The 6,547-nt window shown below is 42.0% G+C and overlaps 1 protein-coding gene across 12 annotated transcripts in view; it reads right to left on the minus strand.

Annotated features, from left to right (window-relative positions):
- Positions 1 to 6,547, minus strand: part of SH3BP2 (SH3 domain binding protein 2) — a 35,630-nt gene that overhangs the window by 28,281 nt on the left and 802 nt on the right. For 2 of the 12 annotated variants that reach the window (XM_046940216.1, XM_040699058.2), the window contains exon 2: positions 3,446 to 3,593. The exons of the other annotated variants lie outside the window; for them this stretch is intronic. The gene's annotated coding sequence lies outside the window, so the exon portion shown is untranslated. The remainder of the gene's footprint in view (positions 1 to 3,445; positions 3,594 to 6,547) is intronic. 12 annotated transcript variants of the gene reach the window in all.

Consider the following 6,547-nt stretch of genomic DNA (forward strand, 5'->3'; position numbering starts at 1 on the left):
TCAATAAGACCTTTAGACTTACAGGCAAGTTTTCCGTATGCTAAACCTTTCTCTGCATTATTAATGTAGAAAACAAAACAGGAGGATGAACATTCTTCTAGGTATACAGGGAGGTACACAAAACAAGGAAAAGAGCAGCAGCTTTCACACATACCTATGTATCTAAAGTGTGCAGTTTCACATAAGGAAAATAAATTATGTTAATTCCATTAACATAAGGAAAAAAAATAGAGTTCATCACGTAGCCTAGGTCAAAACTGTGTGTCTGTCAGATCAGACTTTGTTTCCTCACAGTGTAAAACAAACTCCAGCTTGATATAGGAGAAAAACAATTCTGGGACATGTTGTAATAGAATTACTATGAAGCAACATTAGGGTAATGATTTACTCTTGTTAGAAGGGTTGTCACAAGATTAGAGACTAATATTTTAAGCCTGTGCTGCTTGCAGGAACTAGCTCTCCAGGCTAACTATGTTCTGGTCTGAACGCTAAGCTCAGCACTCACATACATACAGGCAACTTCTGCTGAAACAGAGGGGAACTAAGACTTTGAGGTGAAATTTTCAAGGACAGAACATTTAAACCAGAACTTATTTCACAGAAGAGTTTTAATAAATCTTGTGAATATTCCAATAGAGAGACTGCGCCTTACGTATGTCAAAGTGTTACGAAGTATCTCAAGTTTTGTAAAGGCCTTGAAGATAAAATATAATAAGGACCATCTGAAAGATGTTTTTATTTGGAATAAGATTTGCATGCAGACACTGAGAAGAAATTGGGGGTCAAATCTTGTCCCTACTTCCGTAGCTACAGCATTGCGTAACCCCCCAAATCTCAGCTTGTGAGACACAAAGTCAAAATGCTTTGCGTTGTTTTTTCCTTCCTCAATAGACTGCCATTTATTTAATAGGAAAATATGCAAATATTCATAAAAATGACTGTTTCCAGAATGATGATTAATTTCTATCGCTACAGTAACAGTAAGGTAAAAATAGAACGGGGAAAAAAAGCTTCCTACCCAACCTTGCTGTTTTCTTTCCTCTTCTGGTTTTGAGCCATACTGCAGCAGACAGCACCGAGGCACTCACAACAATCTACTTCCGACTCTTTGCTTTCTTGTTACTGAACGGCTATTACATGAAGAATGAAAATGAAAACACTTGAACATTCACTAGGATCTGCTGCAGAATCTGATCTGCTGCCCCACAGTGTTGCAGGAATTGACTGTGCTGACTGATTTCTACACAGAAAAAAGCTTCTGGAGAGAAGAAAGCTTGTTTGTCTGGAGCAGAACTGAGCATGAAAGTGGAAACCAATGCTCTAAGTGGGATTTCCCTCCTCCAAGGGTTCTTGTTTTTTGTTTTCATCTAAACAGGCAGACTGCAAGCTAAGCTAGACACGACCTTTTTTCCCCATGCGCTGAAGCAGAGTAGCTGTGCCGTGTCGTTGGGTGCTGGCAGCTCCAGCTCACCTGAGCAATGAAAAGCTGCATTTATACTCAGAGCAACAATGGAGCGCAGGCCACTTAAACCCAGCCTAATTCTTGTATTCATGGAGAAACTCTCATACAAGCAGTCTACTTCTCCACGACCCAGTACCCTTTATTTATTGACCACATAAGTGCTAAACTTAGGCATCCTACATCTTCTTGGCTACTTCTACTATCCCTCCTCCTCTCTTTGTTCAGATCTAGCACACACTCCTGGGGAATCTTTTGCTTTTAGTCACATCTCTGTCATGCATAAATCACCTTTCACAAAAACTCTTGCAGCACACTTCCCATCATCTCTTCCTCCAGCACTGCAAAAACAATGATTGCCAAGGCAGCAACAGATCCAGACATGCACACCAGCACCTAAGCACTCCCAGCCTTTTCTTTCTGAGTACACTCAGGATTAAGAATGAGGAAAATAGCTCAAATTCCAACATCAGGGCTGGTTTTCTACTGCAAGTTGGGACGAATCACTTAACTGGAGTGGGGGTCAGTGTTCAGTCAGGCTGTTGGAAGCTTACAAGGTAGCTGTAAGAGATGTAACATAAAAGCAGTGATCCCATTGCTAAGAACTGGGTCCTTTAGTAGACTCCACTCTCAAGAACAGGTCGGTCTGTGGTTTGTTGGTTTTGTTTTTTTTAAATGCACACAGCTATACTGAAACCAACACAGTGCTTGAATTCTATAGCATTACTGCAGTGCTGCTCCACATACACAAACAAAATACAGCACTGCTGCATAGCACAACTAAAAATAACTGGTAAAGATCAAAGAGCTGATCTATTTTCAAACTTCATCACACCATTTTGACGAGGGAAGGAAAAAGCAAACAGAACCCCTATATCTCTGCCTGAAGCCTCAGATCGATGACTGTTACCATTTCTACAGCAATAGTTATTGGTCAGGGGAAAGGGGGGCAGGAAACACATGCAGCTTCCTTCTTAGACAGCTCAATCATTACCTATGCATATTTGCCTTGTGTTCCTGCCAAAAATAACAGAATCCTGAAATTTGAGGGATTCACATACACAAGAAGTATTACTCAGTGGGCCTCCAGACTTCTTAAAAACTGATTAAAGCCAATATTTTGCCCAGCTGTTGCTCCTACATGAGTTCTGCTGGAAATTCCACCTCCATGTTTTGAGGGAACAAGCTGGAATGACAGAGCCTGTTTGCTGAGCCCTTACAGGTAAGTTCATGATTAAGGGCATGAATCCAAGTTCCTCCTAGCAGTCCAATTACAGCAAAGCCAAAGGGTACGAAATAATGAAATAAAAGCCGTGGTTAAACATACTTGCTAACTTTTCTGTTTGGAGATTGCAAGATATCCCTGCACTGAAACAAGCAAGAACGCCAATTAAGTGTTTTACAGTGATATCTGCGAGTCTTTTGTGCATGCATGTGCTGAAACAAGATCATTTTGTATACGTACACCAAGTTTAATTAAATATGAATGCTATATCATTAATCAACAATGATCATAATCTGACAATGTGCACTACTGTAGAGTTCTGTAAAGTGATCTAAAAGCTGTGTGCAGGTACAGTTCTTCAGGTGTTCCATAAGGGGAAGTGAAAGCCACTTCCATGCTGGAAAAGCCTCCACAGTCACCTAAATCCATGCGGAATTAGGAATTGCCACAGCTACCTGAGTGCCCACACACTACAATATACAGTACAGACAGTCATACTACCAAGAACAAAACCCCAAACTCCATCTTCTTGAAATATCCAAGGAAATGGCCTACAATCACAACGTGTTATTGCTATTATAAGTTACAGCTGAGTGGTTGCATTTAACTACACACACAAAAAAAAGCTTACCTCTCAAGATTGTAAGGATACAAATGTAGCTTGAATTGGGGAGTTCCTTGTTTAACAAATGCACAGTAGAAGAGCACAAGAGGAGGAAAAGTTAGACACACACGCTCATTCCCTGTAAGACAGAACATACCTCGTGACTCAAGGGCACCCACTGCTCCATGAGGACAGACTGATCCCAGTCACGCATGGTTAATGATGTACAGCTCGTCAGTCACTGTCACACTCAGTGTAAGTAAAACAGAAATCCAGAAAGCTTTAACAGTAACCAGTTGTTTTTTCTATAAAAGAAAAAAAAAAAGCAGCCCGTGGGAGCTGAGGGGAGAAGCACTGCCAAGGATAGATGTGATTTCTGGATCTCCTTCTCTGACGTTCCTGCACTGCAAATTATCTTTCAATATTCTGCCAGAGATGCTCAGATATACGCAAATACTGCAATAATGCCCAGGAAAAGATAAGAACTGAGTCATTACTATAAATGAGCTGCCATGCAATTAAATAAATAGATTATTTCAGTTACATTGGTATGTTGGGATGGAGGGAGAACAACGCTTAGGTTTGTTTCCATAGGAAGCCATGGCTCTGCATTCTTCCCTAATTATTACTTTGCTCTGTTCAGAATTCATCCCTAGACTGAGGAAAAGCAGTTTTCAGATTCCTACATGCATTAGATGAAACACGGATTCTTCTGCCCCATTTCTTTTTAATTAAAATAAAAATTAAAAAAAAAGAGAGAAATTCAACATAGGAGCTCACAGACAAGAGGTAAGAGTGGGAAAAAAACACTTCAAATGTCTTGGAGAAATACTGTGGAGAAACACATTGCTCTTAAACAGCAGCGTGCTGAGAATGCTGTGACGTGCTCTCGTTTAGTTACCTGCCCTAAGCACACCATGATACATACAATTCTAATTCACAGTAGGGTAAGTAATGCCTTAAGTTTCTTAAACAACACCCAAAGCTGACCAAAACTTCAGTGCCTTCAGTTCTTTCCTCAAAGCATTGCAGAAAGCATAACCTGTTAGACATTCCAACGTGAAACGAGTGCTTTATAACAAGAAAGTTTGCAATGTTCCATAAATATTATAGGAACTGGCAATGACATAGCAATATATGAGAACAACGTAAAAACTGCACGCTCCATTTGGTACTGTCTTGGTGAGAACAAACTGTCTCTCTCTTGTTGCCTCAAGTTCCTTCAGCCCAGGCTCCTACCTCCTTGCCCAGCACTGCTCCATTGCACCACAGGTTCAAACACAAAACAGGGTCATCAGGAAGTGCATTGATGGAATAAGTTCACCTTAAAAAAGGCCAGGAAAATGCTTAGCTATGCACAAGAGGAAAAGCCATCTAGAAGGTTGTTTTCTATCCTGCCTCAGAAATCCCCATTGAAACACTGAAGGCATTGTGGCAGTATCACTGTATCAATACGTACAAACCTAAACAGAACAAGTGACTCTGGAAATCCCCTGATTAATCCCATGAGCTCACCCTTCTATTTACAGGGCCATCCATCAGTTCTGCTGAGAGCCCGAGCTTCCTGCAAGGTCTGGTAGCAGTAACAAGCCAAGATCCCAATGCTACAGCAATACAGATGAACAGTTTTCCAAGTAATGGGGCTTACTGACATCTGCAAGTACTTTTAAGACCAGGGCTTAGCCAACAGCAACTAACTGACCTAGTGCTGCCAGGGTTGCACATTCCAAACAACACAAGGAACTGCTGGATGATTTAACAAGAGTGCAAGTTACCCACTGTCTGGCACCTGGAAGATGCCCCAGCACCAGGTCAGCGTTGTCAACTCACAACTCATAGCCCTCCAGTACTGCAATCTTACTGTACTGTAATGCAGAGCAATACACACGTGAACAGTCTGAGGGCTACAGGTTGAAAAGCACACAATGCAACTACCGGAGTGTGAGTGTCACAAGCGCTTTTCCTGGTGGTAAAACGACCAATGGATGCATGCGTTCTGGTTTATACATTTGATCATTCGTGTTTGTCATTCAACACTGTAAGAACTAGGTTAACAGCCTCAATGAGTTTCCATTTCTACTTACTGCTCATCACCAAAGTGGCCTCCATGCTTACATTTCCACCAAAGGAACCCACATGTCTACTTCAATACGAAATTGAAGGTGATTTTTCTCGCTACCTCTTTTTCTATAGGTCAACCTGAAGTTTCCTACCAAGAAAAATACAACTGCAGGCTGGCCTTAAAAGCCTCCAATTCCAAGGGTCCCTCTGCCTGCAACAGCTTCCTCATCAGCTCTGCAGCTGATGAGAACTTTCTTGCTTGGACAGCCCTGCCAGGGATGCAAGGCCGGCAAGACTGTATCTTTGTGAATTCATTCTGAGTGGTTTGAAAACTGTACGTCTCTAACAGAACTGGCGTCTCTGTATCTTCCTTCTTCTTAACTTTACCAAAAAAAAAAAAAAAAAAAAAGCTCTTTGTTTTCTGGACTTTTTAGTATGAAATTTGTCATGCTTTGTGGAGAGGTTTATGGAGAGCTGGGAGATTTTAAAACAAGAAACATGCAAACAGGAAACAGCATTTAACCCACCACTAAGCTGACCCAGTACTGACTCCTCAGTAATGGAATATTGGCAAGGGGTACCTATTAATCAGCTTTCTTGCAACAGCAAGATGGCTCCAAAATTCAGTAACAGGAAGGGGAAGGAACATGTGTTATGCCTAAAAGCAAAACAGCAAGTTTACTTTTGCCTGTAGTACAAAAGAGGTATCTGAATGTAATAAACTGCAGAGGTTCCAGCTATACACATCCTGCACAAATAAAATCAGGAACGAACACAAGGTGTACGCAATTCATCAGACACGAATGTATTTCATACCCTCTCCCCATAGCCATAAACCACTGAGAGCTGAGTGAAAGTGGAAATTTGGTCTTTACAGTAGGAAACGTAACAGTGCAGTGCAACTGACTGCACGCAGGAACCTGAAGCCCTCCCATGCCCGGGGCAGGCAGAGGCTCAGAGCACTGTGCCAGCAGCACCCGCCTGTCAGATGGGGTCAAATGAGGCTCAGAGCACCCGGCCAGCAATTGGACGAGGCTCAACCCCACTGCAACTCATTCTCTGCTGGCGTCACCAGGTCCTGTAGCAAAGGTCCTGGCTGACAGGTTGGAAAGAAGGGAATCATGGACCCGCTTCCACAGTTCATTCAGGTCAGCGGTACTATTTGAGTTGCTATCGATTTGCAGTGACCGCTTGCAGG

Source organism: Gallus gallus, chromosome 4 (genome assembly GCF_016699485.2).
Source record: "Gallus gallus isolate bGalGal1 chromosome 4, bGalGal1.mat.broiler.GRCg7b, whole genome shotgun sequence".
Lineage (NCBI taxonomy): Eukaryota > Metazoa > Chordata > Aves > Galliformes > Phasianidae > Gallus > Gallus gallus.